General features: G+C 34.9%; 1 long non-coding RNA gene across 1 annotated transcript in view; it reads right to left on the bottom strand.

Moving 5' to 3' along the window:
- The window catches only part of LOC131838006 (uncharacterized), a 36,537-nt gene extending 17,715 nt beyond the window's left edge, over window positions 1–18,822 (bottom strand). Inside the window, exons 1-2 of the long non-coding RNA XR_009356406.1 lie at window positions 18,752–18,822; window positions 17,307–17,380 (exon numbers count right to left, since the gene is read on the bottom strand). This is a non-coding gene — a long non-coding RNA (uncharacterized LOC131838006). The remainder of the gene's footprint in view (window positions 1–17,306; window positions 17,381–18,751) is intronic.
- Between the last annotated feature and the right edge of the window lie 830 nt (window positions 18,823–19,652).

Below are 19,652 nucleotides of genomic sequence, written 5' to 3'. Positions count from 1 at the left end.
ACTGGGTATTTACCCCAAAGATACATAGGTAGTGAAAAGAAGGGCCACATGCACCCAAAAGTTCATAGCAACAATGTTCACAATAGCCAAACTGTGGAAAGAGCCAAGATGCCCCTCAAGAGACAAATGGATAAAGAAGATGTGGTCCATATAGACAATGAAATATTACTCAGCCATCAGAAAGGATGACTACCCAACTTTTGCATCAACTTGGATGGGACTGGAGGAGATTATGCTAAGTGAAATAAGTCAAACAGAGAAAATCAAATTTCACTTATTTGCAGAACATAAGCAATAATGTGGAGAAGATTAGGAGAAGAGAAAAACGAAGGGGGAGAAATTGAGGTGGGAGATGAACCATGAGAGACTATGGACTCCAGAAAACAAAACAAAAAAGGAGCGTTTTAAAGATTTTATTTATTTATTTGAGAGAGAGACAGTGAGAGAGAACATGAGCGAGGAGAAGGTCAGAGAGAGAAGCAGACTCCCCGTGGAGCTGGGAGACCGATGTGGGACTCGATCCCGGGACTCCGGGATCATGACCCGAGCCGAAGGCAGTCGTCCAACCAACTGAGCCACCCAGGCGTCCCAAAAAAGGAGCGTTTTAGAAGGGAGGGGAGTCGGGAGATGGGTGAGCCTGGTAATGGGTATTAAAGAGGGCACTGATTGCATGGACCACTGGGTGTTACATGCAAATGATGAATCAGGACACTACATCAAAAACTAATGATGTACTGTATGGTGACTAACACAACACAACTAAAAAAAAAAAATGATACTCTTCAGGGAACTTAAGCCTGGAAGATCCTAGTGCTCTTTGTTATAAAGCATGAACACTGAACAAAATAAATGAAAATGGATATCTGAGTAACTGAGAGGAAATTGGATTTAATGCTGTGACCAGATATCTAACAGATATTGCCTAAAGTAGAAATAACAAATGACACTGAAAAATACATTTTCTAAAAGGATCTTACAAAATCTTTTTAAATTTTCCACATCAAATGAAACTTGCTGTCTTGAAAGAGCCTATTTCCTTAGGGATGGCGGGAATAGAAAAGACACACAGACAGATTAAATAGGAAGGAGATGAAGGGATAACCTTTTCAGATTGAAGACAACTGATCATTTAAGTTAATACTTAAATACTGAATATCTATAAGACAGGATCTATTCTATCAGGCTGGGTTCTAAGAAACTCTGATTTTATGATGAAATAAATTTGTGAAATACTAAATGCTATATACTCATTTTATTTTATTTTTTTAAATATACCCATTTTAATGGCTCACAGTACACATATGCATATTAAACGCACTGTGAAGTGTTGAGTTATGGAGACCTGTTCCACTTTAACAATGTTGAAATGGGCAGAACTGGGATTCAAACCTGGTCTTTTTGAAGCTCGTGCTCTTAATCACTATGTTGTACTGCTCCATTCTAAATGAATATTTTTTCTCTTAATTTTGAAAAGCTTAAATAATATATAAAAAGAGAAAATAATAAAACAAACACATCTGGGTACCCAGTACAATAAATTAACAAATGCTAGGATTTTATCATGGTTTTTTAATTTTTACATGAAAGAAAAGGAACACTACAGATAAAATAAAAGTCCCCTTTGCTTTCTTTCATCTCCACCTTCTCTCCTAGAAGCAAATATTATACTGAAATTGCTTTGTAGCGTTATAGTTCACATTTTTCTATTTTATAACAGCATATATGTTCTACATATTAGCTAGATGAATTGTATGTAGCATAAATATATATCTAGATAGTCTGTGGTATCTAGATAAATAGTATTATCTCACTTTTTAAAAAGTTACATAAATGCTAGCATGTGATATGTATCATTTTTTCATTAATTTATTTATTTTTTAAAATTAATTTATTTTCAGCATAACAGTATTCATTATTTTTTCACCACACCCAGTGTTCCATGCAATCCGTGCCGTCTATAATACCCACCACCTGGTACCCCAATCTTCCACCCCCTGGCCACTTCAAACCCCTCAGATTGTTTTTCAGAGTCCATAGTCTCTCATGATTCACCTCCCCTTCCAATTTCCCCCAACTCCCTTCTCCTCTCTAACTCCCCATGTCCTCCATGCTATTTGTTATGCTCCACAAATAAGTGAAACCATATGATAAAGATGTCATGAAAAGAAGGGCCATCTGCACCCCAATGTTTATAGCAGCAATGGCCACGGTCGCCAAACTGTGGAAAGAACCAAGAAGCCCTTCAACGGATGAATGGATAAGGAAGATGTGGTCCATATACACTATGGAGTATTATGCCTCCATCAGAAAGGATGAATACCCAACTTTTGTAGCAACACAGACGGGACTGGAAGATATTATGCTGATTGAAATAAGTCAAGCAGAGGGAGTCAATTATCATTAATTTATTTTATTTTTAAAGTTCATTTGTTTTTATTTTGTTTTTCTTTTTTCTTTTATTATGTGTACAGAGGACCACAGGGGAAGGAAGGGAAAACCGAATGGGAAGAAATCAGAGAGGAAGACAAACCATGAAAGACTCTGGATTTCAGGATACATGTATCATTCTAAAATTTTGTTTTTACTCAATATCACATTTTTGAGGGCTAACTTACTGTTTTAACTGTTGTATAACATTTCATCTTACCAAAAAATAGCTTATTTGTTTCTCCTACAGATGAGCATTAAATTGTTTCCAATTTTTAATATTATCAAACAATGCTTCAATAAGCATTCTTTTAAAAAATTATTTACTTGAGAGAGATCACAAATAGGCAGAGAGGCAGGCAGAGAGACAGAAGCAGGCTTCCCATAGAGCAGAGAGCCCGATGTGGGGCTCGATCCCAGGACTCTGGGATCATGACCCGAGCCGAAGGCAGAGGCTTTAACCCACTGAGCTACCCAGGCACCCCTCCAGTAAGCATTCTTGTTCACGTGTCCTTATGTACCTCTAGAGAGATTCACTAGGGTATATACCTAGATAGAGCTGCTGGGTTAGCACATTTTCAAATTTGAAGGACATTGCCAAATTACTGTCAAACGACTTTCTTATTCTTACCCCTTTTAGTTCACACTTCTTCCAAAGCATAAGATACCATGGGAAAAGTAACTGAATTTTGCAAAGAGAGTCAGCAAAGCCCCTGTTCTAAGTTCTAACTATGACCTTAAGACAGTCACTGAAAACTTCTGAGTCTTGTTTCCTCAATTGTGAAATAGGAATGATGATATTGTTCTGACTTTACTCCCTAGGGTTTGGTGAACAAATAAAACTGTGATAGTGAATGAGCTTTGTAAACTAGGAAGTACTGCCTCATGTTAATTTTATTAATAATCACATAAACATAAATGTCAGATTCATTCTTCAAATATCTGATTTCTGCTGTACAACAGGTACCAGATGAAGATCAGCTCCTATTCAAAAGGCTAATTCAAATTAGTCATGATGCTCAGCACTTTACAGGAAACTTCTTGTTATGATTCTAAAACTCCCTTGTAAATAGGTTAAAATTCAAACCAGTTTTTCAAAAAGACATTTATCAAGTGATCTAGATCTAAGTTTCTTATAAATTAAGTGTAAGGGAGCTAATGTATATGGGATACTTGGCTATACATAAGAAAATTTGTGCTAGATAATTTTGTATGTATTATATACTATATTCTCCTTAGTAACCCCGGGATGTTTAATAGATGCATCTTACAAATTGGAAGTTTGAGGTACAGAGAAATTAAATACCCTGCCTAATGTCACTCAACTAGAAAGCAGTAGAGTCAAGATTTGAATTAGAACTGAGTCTACATGTTCTTTTCGCTGCTCTACATGTATATTTGGTGCTACTTCACCATTTATAACACTGGGCCTATAGGAAAGTGGATGACAGTATATGGCAAGAAAAGGTGATGGTAATTCAGAGAATCTGTGTGCCTCTGGCCAGAACCACTTCGTCTCCTGCTAACTCATGAACAGTAAATGTGGCAACTCAAGTTATTAGTTATTTTTCCAGCAATGGTCTCACAAAGCACTGGAGAGAAAAGGAACTATGAAGAGAAACTTATTTCCCTGGGATTGGAAATAGAACTGTTTCCCAATCCTGTCACAGAAGAGTGACCATTCTTGTAATGACTAACATCTGTATAGTTCTCTATAGCTTATAGATGAAGTATCTGTAACATGTAGAAAGATGAAAGGGGATCTTGATGTATGATGGTTGGGACTTTAGAGACTGTTTTCTCATTTCTTTGTTTTTTCTTTCCAAATAAAATACACATATATCAGAGTATATGTCTACGCTAGACAAATTATTATACCTTGAAGTTATGAGACAACTATTGAAATCCAGCATAAAACTAAATACATCCCTTTAAGGCCAAAATGTCCCTTTCTATCAAACTCTATTAGGTTATGCTAATTTCAGAATTATTTTCAATAGTTAGCATTTTATTTGAAGCAGAGATAGCCAATTAGATCAAATAAGAGGAAGAATGTTCTCATTCATGTTCACAACAAAAACTGTAATTCACTACCTATAAATAAAATCTACATGTGCATGCATGCATGTATACACACACACATACACACACACACACACACACACACACAGACACATACACACACGCCAAAGAAAGTATACAAGTATACCCCAAATCTAACATATGAACATAGTCTGGTTTTGATATCATTGTTAAGCTAGCCTTACAATATATGTTGGCTGGTTTCCCACCTTTTTATATTGTTTGGAACAGTTAGCATTAGATGAGAATAATCTATTCTTTGAAGATTTTCTGGAACTCACCCATGAAGTTATCTGGGTCTGGTGCCTTTTCTTAGGAAATGTCTTTGGCTTCTGTTTCCTTTTTTTTTTTTTTTTTTTTTTTTTTTTTTTTTTTTTTTTTTTTAATGTTTATTGGCCTATGTTTTTGAGCTCATTTTTATAATTAATATTTTCCTTAAAACATTCTGCTTATTTATGTTTCAAATTCCTTGGTACAAAATTGTTCTTATTGTTTTCATACTATATTTTAATATTTAAAGCATTTTATGTCTCTATTTTCATTCAGATTCCATTTATTTGTGCTCTTTCTTTTTTTAATAGATTTTTCCCAGGGTAGTGTTTATTTTACAAACATTTTCAAAGAACTAGCTTTTAGTTTTGTTAAGCAACTCTACTTTTGATATTTGTGCATTTTTCTAATTTATTAAATTTTGCCTTTGTCTTCATTTCCTCCCTTCTACTTTCTCTGGGTTTTTCCTAGCTTTCTGGATGGAAAAAAATAGTTTATTTTTAAGCCTTTTGTTTTATAATAAGCCACTTAAGGATATAAATTTCTCTCTATATACCACATTGGTTAATACCTGATAGATTTTATTTTATTTCTATTCTAAATACTTATTTTCATTAGACTCATGAATTAAATTGATGTGTTTTATTTGTTTTGTTTTAATTTTCTGATATTTGGTCTTTTGGAAAGCTCTACTTTTGTCATAAACTTTTATTTTTATTTTACTGCAGTCCATGAACAAGGCTTATGCAATATCAGCTTTGACAAGTCTTTCCCTGTGGCATAGTATATAATCAACTTCTGCACCTGTTCCGTCTGTTTGACTAAAGGCTGTGTTATTTCTATTTGTTTAATTCAGAGCCCTTTTCTTGGTATTAGATCAATCTTATTAAATGTGTAATTCAAACTACTTCATACTTTATTACATATATTTTTACATTTTATGTTTTTCCCTTACCATGTCATTGCTTTATCTCTCTTTTTTTTATTTTATTATTTTTTAATATAATTTTTTATTTTTTATAAACATATATTTTTATCCCCAGGGGTACAGATCTGTGAATCACCAGGTTTACACACTTCACAGCACTCACCAAAGCACATACCCTCCCCAATGTCCATAATACCACCCCCTTCTCCCAAACCCCCTCCCCCCAGCAACCCTCAGTTTGTTTTGTGAGATTAAGAGTCACTTATGGTTTGTCTCCCTCCCAATCCCATCTTCTTTCATTTATTCTTCTCGTACCCACTTAAGCCCCCATGTTGCAACACCACTTCCTCACCTGCTTTATCTCTCTTAAGCAATTGGTTAGATTGAGTACATTTTTGTTCTGTTTTCTCTCTATTGCTTTAATTTATGCACTTTCTTCACCAATTGTTTACCCTTATTTAGCTTTCAAATATATATTTTTATTAAATATTATAGAATTAATCAGCATTTTCATTTTTATTTTTCCTCATTCCAAATAAGACAAGATGTTCTCTTAGCTACTCTCCTTACCTCTAAAGTCTCATATGTAAGTTTAGTTACAATTTAATAATATTTAAATAGATTTTTTTCATATGAAGTAAGTATGGAGACCATTTTCTTTGTTTACCATTGTTTCTTGTATTATGTACTATACCTTTGGATTAATTTTTCTTCTTGATAGACTGTATTATTTAGTAGTTCTCCTCTTCTTGTTAAGAGAGCCCTGAGTAAAGTTCATCTGGCCTTGCTTGCTTGAAAATATCTTTATTTTATACACATTAGTGAATGACAGTTTGCTTAGATATCAAATTCCAGATTCAATAGTATTTTTTTAAAACATTTTGAAAGTATTTTCAATTGTTTTCTTGTTTCCACGGTTATTGGTGAAAAATTATTTTAATCTCTTAGTCATTTCTTTGCAGGTGATCTGACCTTTTTCTCTCATGGCGGTTAGAAATTGTTTTTCTGTCCTTCATCTTTCTAAAGTCTTATAACACTGTAATGTGTAATTTTTTTCTCGGGTTTGTTACTTGAAAATCCCTTTAAATATTATCTCTCCTCCATTTTAACTAATCTTTTTTTTTTTAAATCTGTTTTTATGGTACTTCTATTAGGTAAGGGTTGGAACTTTTGGGTCCAGTTTCCAACTCTCTTAACTTTATTCTTCCTCTTTCCTACCTCTTTATTATTTTGTACTGTGTTTTGAAAAGAATTCCTCAGTTAAGAAGTTTGGCTTGTTGGTTTGTTCTTTAGCTCTATCCAGCATGTTATTTATTATACCTTTTTATTTTATTTTGTACACAGAAGCACCCATGCATATAAATACATACACACATTCTTCCTCCCAGGTCTCTAATAGGAGATATGGCTATAAATGAACATAGATACAGATATATTGATATATCAACCTGTTCCTATTTTATAAGCCCTGTTTGTATCTCAAGATTTCTTCCTTTATCTCTATGAAGATCTTGCTTATCTAAAGTCCTTTTCTGACTGGCTTACTAACTCTATTTCCTAAGCTGAGAGTGTTTCTATTTGTTAGGTTTGCTATTCCCTGTTGAGGTGTATGTTTCTCATAGATTCAGTGATGTTTGGTTGTGGGTTCAACTTCTGCAACAGAATTCTCATCTCTGTGTCCTGGGTTTAAAGTATTTTCCCTATTACTTGTGGCTTTCTAGGTTAGGTTCCTGTCTATAGGTGGCGTATTGCAAAAGCAGTTTTAACTTAGTGCTGAGATCTCCATTATCCATTTTCTTCTATAGACTGATTTTTGGGCCAAGAAAAATTATTTTCCTGTTTTTAAATATGGTTCCTATTGGTTTAATATTTAAATATATTTTTATTTCATTTTTCCAGAATTGGGTTCATGATAGTTTTATCTTTATTGTATGTCAAAATAATTATTTATTATACATGATGTTATCCTTGAATTCTGCCTTGAAATTAATATTACAGTCTGTTTATTTATCATTAAATTTTCAACATCTATCACTGCTAATAATTTTGCTTTCAAGCTTTCAAGGTGTGTTATATATGTTCTTTATGAAGAAGCAAATAATTAGATTATTTTAATATAGTTTGAGACTCTTTTAATAAAACAAATTTTCCCATAAATGCTTTTAATTAAAGTTAACATATATGATCTGTAATCTTATATTATTTTATTATATTATTTTAAAGAAATTTTAAAATAATATTTTAAAATAATTTCCTATTGTTAATTCTATAAATTGCTACTTATAATATTTTAAAAAGAATTTTTAACCTATAGTTATTTTTATGTTTGTTAGAAATGAGAAAGTATCTTGCATCCTTTAATTTACTTTATTTCCTTCATTCCATGATCTTTGTTGATACAACCTTGAATTTTAAATCCAAATTATTTATAATATAACAATACTGTTCATTTTATATTTCCAATTTGATATCTATCTATATGTATAGATCTATATCTACATCTATCTATATCTTGTTTACCACTGTATCCAAAGGGTCTAACACTTAACAAGCATGGCTGTATGTGTAGAACAAATTAATTCAATAACATCTTAGTACTTTACCTAAGAAAGAGTAAGATAATTTGGTTAGATATAAAAGTCTTGACTAATAGTTGTGGGACTTTCTCCTTCCTCAAACTTTTGTACCCATAGAATTTATTGTTATTAAGAAGAATAAACCTAGATTTCCCTCCATTATGGCTTTTTCTGCCTGGATTTTCAATGGACTTTTCTTTACCCTTCTAGTCCAGAAATCTTATCTGGATGAACATAAGTTTAATTACATTTTCACTGATTTTCTCCTGGAATGGGGTAAGCTTTTAAATCTTTAAACATCCCTTAGCTCATCTCAGTTAAAATTGTTTTGTCTTATATCCTTAATTAGTAATTTGATTCTATTTGTGTTTTTTTTCTTTGTTTCAGAGGAGTAATTTATTTGGGTTTAGGTTCTCTATTTTTGGCTTCCACATCAGTCATTTTCCTTTTCAAATTTTTAAATTTCTTTGAGATTTTTTTTTCTGCATTCTAGGAGAACAACTCATATTTATCTCTTACACTATTTACTGGGTTTTGTACAGCACTGATTATGTTCTCCACTGCCTCCAGTGTAGATTTTAAGGTTACTGTTAAATTGTAGTTTCAACAACTTCTTTAGCTCATTGTTTCTTTTTTCATCTTCTTCTAATCTCATTTTGACTTTTTATCATACTCTGCTTTATTTCACTTTAGTCTATCAATTTTATATTGATTCAATTGCCACCTGTTCTTCCTGAAGGATTTTTTTTTTTTTTTTATCTCTCTGTATATAGCATGGTTTTAAGCATACCATGGGGGATATGCCAGTAAGTCAGTGCTCTTCAAATTGTGGTGCATAGACAGGTACAAACTGAAAATTGCTTGTTACTGGTCAGTGATAAGTATTGTTAGTGCAAAAGAGAAGATAAACACTGTCAACTTCTGTATTTGTCTCACTGTTGACTCTTCATAGACTCCAAAGACTTCTCACTGGTTTGAACTACACTTTGAGTAGCATTGCTCTAAATAACCACAGCGTAGCAAGATAGAAGGTATCTCTTAGAGCCTTTTCCAATTCTTCCTATTCTTAACCATCTAGCACTAGACCATTATATGAAAGAAGAATAAAATTCTATTTTCTTTGAAAAGAAAGATACCTTATATTATGGAGTATCTTTTTTTACAGAAGCTTTGCCTATACTTTAATACAGTGCAAAAGATCATTTTCAGAAATAGGTCTTTCCTTTGAGTCTTCCTATACTTGTCCCTTTCCCTCATTCTTCAGTATTGTTTACATAAATCCCATATGAGTTCTTTCCTTTTTTTCTACCTTTATTCATTCTTAAACATAGAAAAGTGTTTTCAGACAGAGTTTGTCCACAGATAGTATGTCGATTGTATTGGATTTATACTCTGTCATATGATAGAAAAATTTCCTTTACAGATATGCAACTGTGGATGGAGGGTGATGGTGGTGGTATGGTATACAGAGGTGAGGTTAGGTGAGTATGCTTCATTCCAGTCCAATCCTCAGGTTCTGACACAATTTCACTTAATGTCCTGCTTTCCCTACACTCATCACCTTGTTCTCCAACACTCTGATCTCATAGTATTTATAAATATTTATAAATATTATATATTTTTATATATTATATTTATAAATATCATCCACTGTTTTACAGTTCTTTATTTCAGTATATGCCTCCCTTTGTGTGGTTTTCATTTTGCCAGGGCCTGTGAACCTATCAGGATTGTGTTACAAGTCAAGAACATGGAAGGAAGCAGAAGTTTAGAGGTTGCTAGTATTAAATCAAATGTCAATGGGGGACAGTCATCCTAGTTTATTTTCTATCATCTTCACACCAGGACCTAGTGAGTGACTGACTATTAAGAAGAAGGGAGAAGAAGTATTTCTATATAGTTCCCAAGTTTCTAGTTTGAATGGGAAGAGGGAGAAGGTGGTATTTATTGAAAGAGGGGCAGATTTGGCTAGGAAAAGACTGGTTTGGGTTACATATGATTTACTCTCATAATATCCCAATGGAAATTTCTAGTAGGAAGCTGTCTGTATATTTTGGGGTTATGAACTGAACTGATTCCAAAGTCATTGTCATACAGACAGAAACCATGAGTGTGACCACCGTAGGTAGAGTGAGAGAAGAATGCCAAGAAACAGCACTAAGGAAACCATTAAAGGGTCAAGTACAGAAGGAGGAACAAGGAAAATGGGAAAAGATGTAGTTTAAGGGGTATAAAAACTATCAAAAGAATATAGTTATGAAAGCCAAAGAAAGAAAATGCTTCAGAAAAGAGGGGATAGCCCGCAGGGACAAATGTCATTGAGAGGTTAAGCTAAATAAGTATTGAAAATCAATTCCCTTGATTCCAGAATTAAGTTGACTACAAGTCTAAATTTTCAGTGTTCTTGTGACTTGTTTCTAAATCCTTTAATTTATATGTATTTTTGTGGGAAATCAAGGAATTCTGCAGCAGAAGCTGTTCTCCAGCTGACTTTCAAAACAGAAGTCTACACTAGTACTGTTTTTTTTGTTTTGTTTTGTTTTTAGTATTCTTGTAATCCCTCTTTTTTGGTCAAGGACTATTTGGTTGTAAATAATAGTATCCCATTCAAATTAGGGTAAGCCAAAAGTGGAATGTTTTTAAAATAATACAAGTGTAATTCATAGTACCCAAAGTCAGGAAGTCTTGTGAGGCCTCATGGGAGACTGGAATGAGGAACTGGAAAGTGGTCAGGAACCAAGATAGCTACTTTCTCTTTGGGTCTTCCAGACTCTGTGGTTTCTTGTATCTGCTTTTCTTTGTTCATCTTGTTACTTCATTCCTCTCTACAATTCAGGTCTCTATTTCTCTATGAACAGAAAAGAAAAATGGCCTCCACGGTAGTTCTACTTTTCTCCTTCAAAACCCTTTAAGCCTGCATAGCATTCCTGAGTCCCTATTCTGATTTTCAAGAAGAAAAAAACTGAGGAGCCAAGTTTGGATCATGTGCCATCTCTCATCTAATCAACTGGGAACAAGGCAAATCATGTATGTGCCTTTCCCCAGTGTGAGAATGGGGAGTAGGAGAGTTGACTCAGAAAAAAGGAATAAGCAGGTTGATTAACTAAATTTGTTACTGCATCTTCCTCATCTCACCCAGTTCTCTTTTCTGCTCAACTTATTGTTTTCACATTTCATCTTGCTATATTTTCATTTCAGAATGTTCTCTTCTCATTATTCTCTGCTCTTATCTTTAAAAAGCCTGTCTATTTGCATCTTACTATTAAACAATTTTCTGTTTCCCATTAAAAATTAATTTTTGAAGATAATGATCTTTATCTTCTAATCCAACACAAAGAAATGTGTTCCTTTTTTCTGCCATAAATTTTCATAGGCATAGAGGATTTCTCTTTTACAGAGTATACTTTCGTACTTCTCAGAGGTTTCTCTTTTCTTCTCCTGAAAGTAGGAGAGAACTGTAATTGAGGTTTGCTAATAATAGTGTATGTGACTTGCACTTGTCCCCATTCATAAAGGTTTGGAAGAGTCCCTCTATCAAAATATCCTGGGGTAGGGTAGGGAGGGGACACAAATTGATGTGAACAAATTCTTGCCCAAACACTCTCATCTATCAGGCCATCTTCTGCTATTGCTCTAATGGACTTAACTTTTTCACCCTGGTGCCTTTATCCTCTAAATTAATCAAGGCCTGAAAAATCCATAGTCTCCTTCTGCACTCTAAGTTCCAGAAGATCAGAATCCTCAAGATAATTTACCTTTAGTCTGCCACAGCTTCACACAGAATTTATAGTAGATATTCAATAAAAGTTTGATTTTGACTCTTCCTAAAATGCAAATTTGATTATAGCATTTTCCTGCATGCCTGTAGTGCTTTAGCGTGTCCTTGAATGCAGAGAGAATTCTAGTTTCTCAGTTTGGAATTCCAAGTCCTTAATAAATTGGCTCCAACTTCTCATACTCTTAGGAGAGAAGCTCTAAATATACCCTCATAAGCATCCTAATGTGTCATTCACAATCTATTTTCAATTCCACTATATATAATTCATTCTCACAATTCCATGTCTGTATTACCTCTATCATTTCCCTGCCTCAGATTTTCCTCCCTTCCTCCTCTCTGCATGGTAAACTTTCATAGCTCCTTCCAGACTCAGGTCCATCATAACCTCCAATATCTGGGGCAAATCCTCTCTTCCCCCACAACACCTGCATCTATGCCTCCATTTATGTACCTAATGCACCTTTTTGGAATCATGTTTTTAGTTTTTATTGGTCTGTTTCCTAACTAGACTTGAAGCTATTTGGAAACAAGGATCAAGTATTTCTTATCTTTGGATATCTAGCTTCTAGTTGGAACCAGGTAAGAACTCCATAAATGTTTGATGAACAAATCAATTAGTGTCTAGATATTAAGCTTGAAGATATAAAACTAAAGATACCTAAGTTGATAAAACAACACGAAATCATTACCTAAATTTTTAATATATTTTTGTATGTTCAGTCAGCCAACATATAGTATATCATAAATTTCGAATGTAGTTTTCAGTGATTCATCGGTTGTGTTCAACACTCAGTGCTCATCACAATGTATTCCCTCCTTAATACCCATCACCCAGCCCCCCCATCCCCCCACTCCCATCTCCTCTGAAATCCTCAGTTGGAGAAAAAAATCTCAGTTTTTCTCCCTCTTTTATTTTTTCCCCTTCATTTCTCTCTTTCTTCCCCTATGGTCCTCCATGCTGTTCTTTATGCTCCACATATGAGGAAACCATAGGATGATTGTCTTTCTCTGCTTGTCTTATTTCACTTGGCATAATATCCTCCAGTTATATCCATGTCAATATAAATGATAGGCATTCATCCTTTCTGATGGCTGAGTAATATTCCATTTTATATATGTTCCACAAACTCATTAGTTAAATATTAAACAATTGACTAGCCAACTGCTCACTGTTACATGATCAACTAACTTTCAAGAAGCTTGAGTAGCTAGAGAGGTTTTGTTTTTTTGTGTTTTTGTTTTTAATTAACACACAATATATTATTAGCCCTAGGGGTACAGGTCTGTGAATTGCCAGGTTTACACACTTCACAGCACTCACCAGAGCACGTACCTTCCCCAATGTCCATAACCCTACCACCCTCTCCTTCCCCTCCTCCCCCCAGCAACCCTCTGTTTTGTGAGATTAAGAGTCTCTTATGGTTTGTCTCCCTCCTGATCCCATCTTGTTTCATTTATTCTTTTCCTACCCCCCAAAACCCCCATGTTGTATCTCCACTTCCTCATATCAGGAAGAGCATATGATAGATGTCTTTCTTCAACTGACTTATTTCCCTAGGCATAATGCCTTCTAGTTTCATCCACATCATTGCAAATGGCAAGATTTCATTTCTTTTGATGCCTGCATAGTATTCCATTACATATACATATGTATATATAATGCCACATCTTCTTTACCCATTCTTCTGTTGATGGACATCTAGGTCCTTTCCATAGTTTGGCTATTGTGCACATTGCTACCATAAACATTCGGGTTCACATGCCCCTTCAGATCACTACATTTGTATCTTTAGGATAAATACCCAGTAGTGCAATTACTGGGTGATAAGGTAGCTCTATTTTCAACCTTTTGAGAAACCTCCATGCTGTTTTCCAGAGTGGCTGCACCAACTTGCATTCCCACTAACAGTATAGGAGGGTTCATTTTTAATCCTAATTTGCAATAACACATCTGGGTCCATGAAATTCATTCAGCTGTTAATTATATACTCAGAGATAGGGATGTAAATAAAATATTTATTTATTGGGAAAGCTCTTGAACCTTCCCTTTGTCAAAATAAAGTGAACTTTGCTAGTAGAGTACTACGTAAACATTAATACCCTATTCATGTCAATGATATTTGTAAGTTTACAAAGTGCTTTCACATCCCATGGAATCCTTAAACTAACCCAATGAGTTAATTAGAGTTTCATAAATTTACTTAACAAATGTGGACACTTCTAAGGCTTAATAGGTAAAATGAAATACCCCAAAACCATTCTCCCAAAAAGTGATGAAAGTAGTGCTCAAATTCACATCCTGTGTTTACATCAGGCCCTCATTTCTTTCTCCTCCTTCCCTTACCCCTCCTCCTTCTCCTCTTCCTTCTCCTTCTCCTTCTATTCATATTCTTATTCTTTTAGGGGCTCATTTCATTTAGCAGAGAAACCTAAGCAACAAGTACATTCAATAACTGGTTCCAAAACAACAACCAAATCAATAACAATTATTTACTTTACAATATTTACGTTATTCAGAAGTGTTCATATTATTTCATTGGTTACAGAAAATAGCCCTGCAAATTAGATTGGACAAATACTGTAGTACTTATTTAGTGGTAAGAAGTCTAAAGTACACTAAGACTAGATGACTTTCCCAGGTTATTAAAAAGTTGGTAGGTTACAAGCCAAATTCCTAATTGTTTGTTCTCACCCTTGTTAACCAATATCTTGATATATTTGAAAGGTTACTAGTGACCTTTCTCTAGTAACCACAGTTACTAGAGAGTTACCCCACTCTGAAAAATCAGGAAAGACAAAAATAATTAGCTTAGGGGAAAGTGTAAGTAATGCCCTATGATTCAATTCCTTTTGTACTGATTCCTCAGGAACTAACCAAAATGAATGTCATATCCCTAGTTATGCTTTATTCAGAGTAGCTTGATGTGTATGTGACACACTTCTCCTTCCTATATCATTAGTCTAGGGTAAATTTAAATAGGCCATCTCTTAGCAGATTTGTTTTAATTTTTTATTCAAATTCAAATTAATTAACATATAATGTATTATTAGTCTCAGGGGTAGAATTTAGTGGTTTCATCACTTGCATATAACATTCAGTGCTCATTCCATCAGGTGCCCTCCTTAATGTCCATCACCCAATTACCCCACCTCCCACCCACCTCCCCTCCAGCAACCCTCAGTTTGTTTCCTATAGTTAAAAGTTTTTATGTTTTAACCTCCCTCACTGTTTTCATCTTATTTTTCCTTCCCTTCCCCTGTGTTCATCTGTTTTGTTTCTTAAATTCCACATATGAATAAAATCATATGGTGTTTGTCTTTCTCTGACTGACATTTCGCTTAGCATAATACCATCTAACTCCATCCACATCATTGCAAATGGCAAGATTTCATTCTTTTTTATTTGTTTTGTTTTGTTTTTGTTTGTTTCAATTTAGTTTCTTGACCTTAAAAAAATTTATTTTATTTTATTGTTCCAAAATTCATTGTTTATGCACCACACCCAGTGCTCCATGCAATATGTGCCCTCCATAATACCCACCATCAGGCTCACCTCATCTCTCAACCCCCTTCCAACACCCTCAGTTTTTTTCTCAGAGTCCACAGTCTTTCATGGTTTGTCTCCCCCTGTGATTTCCCCCAACTCACTGACTTCTTCTCTCCATCTCTCAATGTCCTCTGCGCTCCACAAGTAAGTAAAACCATATGATAATTGGCTCTCTCTGCTTGACTTATTTCACTCAGCATAATTTCCTTCAGTCCTGTCCATGTTGATACAAAAGTTGGGTATTCATATTTTCTGATGGAGGCATAATACTCAATTGTATATATGGACCATATCTTCTTTATCCATTCATATGTTGAAGGGCATCTTGGTTCTTTCCACAGTTTGGTGACTGTGGTCATTGCTGCTATGAACTTTGGGGTATAGATGGCCCTTCTTTTCACTACATCTGTATCTTTGAGGTAAATACCCTACTACTGGGTATTTAACCCAAATTGCAGGATCATAGGGAAGCTCTATTTTTAATTTCTTAAGGAATCTCCACACTGTTCTCCAAAGTGGCTGTACCAACTTGCATTCCCACCACATCCTCTCCGATACTTCTTGTTTACTATCTTGTTGATTTTGGCTATTCTAAATGGTCTAAGGTAGTATCTCAATGTGGTTTTGATTTGAATCTCCCTGATGGCTAATGATGATGTACATTTTTTCATGTTTCTGTTAGCCATTTGTATGTCTTCTTTGAAGAAGTGTCTGTTCATGTCTTCTGTACATTTTTTGACATGATTATCTGTTTCATGTGTGTTGAGTTTGAGGAGTTCTTTATAGATCTTGTATATCAGCCCTTTGTCTGTAGTGTCATTTGCAAATATCTTCTTCCATTCCATGGGTTGCCTCTTTGTTTTATTGACTGTTTCCTTTGCTATGCAGAAGCTTTTGATCTTGATGATGTCCCAAAAGTTTATTTTGCTTTTGTTTCCTTTGCCTTTGGAGACATATCTTGAAAGAGGCTGCTGTGGCCGATGTTGAGAGGCCACATGTGGCCGATGCATTCTTTTTGATGGCTCAGTAATACTCCATTGTATATATATTTTGAATTGCATAAATCCATACATTTTCCTCAATTGAACTTGAAACCCTGGATGTGGATATTTCTTCCCTGCTACCTGAGTTCTAATTTACATGTTCATTTCTGTAATTACACACACAAACCATTATTGAATATGCACATGGCTGCATAATCAGCCCTTATACACACAGACTTTATTTATACACACATACAACATGCACATACACATAAACACACACACACACACCTTTTGATTTTACACTACCTAGAAAGACACATATGGACACATAGGACGTACACATATCCCTAGGAGATAATGTCTCCTAGTGCTCATGCCCTACCCCACATCCATGTAACTAAATGCACTTATACACATGCACTCACACACAAATGCCAAGTTTCAAGAGTCCAATCAACTTTCAGGCCCTAAATGTGCCTAGTAAATTCTTTGGACTTCGCCCTAGGGACTGAGACTGTTGCTTGAGCAAAAGAGGGAGGATTTGCAAAGTAGGGAGAAGAATGTAGTACAATCAGAATGTAAAATGGGAGATTTCCCTATTAATAAAACAAAAGACTTTTTATTTTATAGTCCCAATCTAAGGCACTTATCTGCAAATATCTTCCTGACTACAATGTCACAACACTTTGGAAAACTTCCCCAATGAGCTTACCTTGGACATCCTGAAGCATGTCCTTCTTTCACTGTCAGAAAGTCCACATGGAGTACAGGAAAAGCAATTGAGTCCTGGAGACAGAGACCTAAGTTTGAAACCCATATCTGCTTCATAAGTTCTCTGAATATCAGTTTTCTCATGTGTAAAAAGATGATAATACTCACTACTTAGTGTTGTGGTGACAATTAAGTGTGCCAACATATGTAAAGTACCCATCACATTCTATGAGACAAAATAGGCTTTCAATTAATGATAGGTTAAATGTGTTATACTCTAAACACATGAGATGTTGCGCAAAGCCAAATTGTCTAAAGAGTAGATGTGAGATGCTTTTACAAAGAAATAGCACTTCAGCTGAATTAATTGCAACATCAACAAAATTTGGAGGGGAAAAACAAAATTTGGGCTTTTGATTAAAAATTAAGCAAGTATTTAGGAATTCTTTGGATGAGACTTTGATTTCCAAATAGCTATATTCTTTTTTATAATATTTTATTTATTTATATGACAGAGAGAGAAGTCACAAGTAGACAGAGAGGCAGGTGGAAAGAGAGGGGCAAGCAGGTTCCCCGCTGAGCAGAGAGAGCCTGATGTGGGCCTTGACCCCAGGACCCTAGATCATGACCTGAGCTGAAGGCAGAGGCTTACCCCACTGAGCCACCCAGGCACCCTCCAAATAGCTAGATTCTTGCTTTGCAGGGAGAATTTCAACTTATGGCCCATACTTCCCAGCAAAGGTGGCAAATGGCAACCAAGAATTTGGAGATGTCAGCCAGTGTGACTATAGCCTTAGAATGTGTATCCTCAACAGTTTTTGTATTTTTTGTTGTCTGCAGAAAAATAAGAAAGAGATGTCTCAAAGATTGATTGATAATTTGAATAGCCACACATCAAACTATTAGGACTTTAAGTCTCTGTGACAGAGTGAGATATAAATTAACTTTGGGTAAATGCTTGGGATACTTATAGAAGTCTTATAAAATCTATAAAATGGGTCAATATTAGTACTCATCTACTATCTTATTATAAGGACTAAATGAGATATTGAATGTCAAGTGCTTAGAAAAAGGCTTAGAACACCTGGTAATGGTAATTATTATTATTTTTACCCACCTCTTGAATTTATTGTAACAGTGAAATAAACACACTGTAAAATATTATTTTTAATTTTATAAAGCATGTTTAATACCAGCTAGATGTATTATGAGTGAGGCGAGCTGTTCTTACCTCAAATGTTCACTGTCAGCCAAAATGGACTTCTATAACATATTTTAATTAATTTTTTAAGTCTAAAAAATCAAAATGTGGGGAATGCTCCTTCCACTTTCTACTCCCCTCCCATCATCTCACCCAGCTCTACTGGGCTTCATTAAAGAGAGCACTCCCACCCAGCCCCCACAAAATGTCAAAATGAACAATGACTTTACCCAGAAAATGCTTACCAGCAATATTTGCAAAACATCTGTGCTCATCTGTCATTCTTCTTAACCAAACATGGCCATCCTACAAAGCTGTAATAAAACATGAAATAAACCTTTCCATAAAACATTTAATAAAGCTGTAAAAGTTAAATAGCTCATAATAAGCAACCATTAAAAAAAAGCATGTAGCCCAGTTCTTGATCATTAACTTTCATTAGGGCTTGGAGAAAAACCCAGGCCATTCTTCTAAACTGCCCAGCTTACAGTGTGGAATTGAATCAAGGGTATTGTTCCTGGGATTCTCTGCACTTTAAAGCCAAAGGGATTTCACAATTGTTTCATTGAATTGAATCTAAGATGATCAAATTCTTCTTACTGAGGTGAAATTAATTTGCCAAGAGACTTATTAAATTTCTTGGTTTGAGAAGAGAATGGATTTTTTTTTCTTATTTCTCCATGTGATGTTAAGCAATAAGTAGATGTTGTTTTTGGCTGCTCGGCACTCAGTTTTCTTTCCTAACAGTGCCCTATTTCCTTTCAGAGAAGATTTCATTGTATGCATTGTTAGAGGTTTGGGGATCCCAAAAATCAGGCCCCATCTCTGTCCAGACAAGGATGCAGATGGAGCTATGCTAATCAGACCTTGTCTCCCAGGACTGCAGTGAGTCTGCTCAGGGTGAAAACATGGAAGGGAGGAAGGGAATAAACAGCTGGTGCTCACTGGTTGTCTTACTCCTTAGTCACATCCTGATGGGTAGGTTCAATAGTTTCTGCCCTTGACCTCACAATCTTGCTCTGATTTCTCTGCTTATCAGAAATCAATCCTCTAGCCCTCTCTTTGATTTTGTAATAAACCCCTTTTCTGCTCAAGTTTTCTAGAGTCGTTTGCTATTGCTTATGCTAAAGGAATCGCTAAAGTATC

The sequence above is a fragment of the Mustela lutreola genome, chromosome 8 (assembly GCF_030435805.1).
Source record: "Mustela lutreola isolate mMusLut2 chromosome 8, mMusLut2.pri, whole genome shotgun sequence".
NCBI lineage: Eukaryota > Metazoa > Chordata > Mammalia > Carnivora > Mustelidae > Mustela > Mustela lutreola.
Note: the sequence above shows the minus strand (reverse complement) of the source record. Positions and strands in the feature narration are given on the sequence as shown.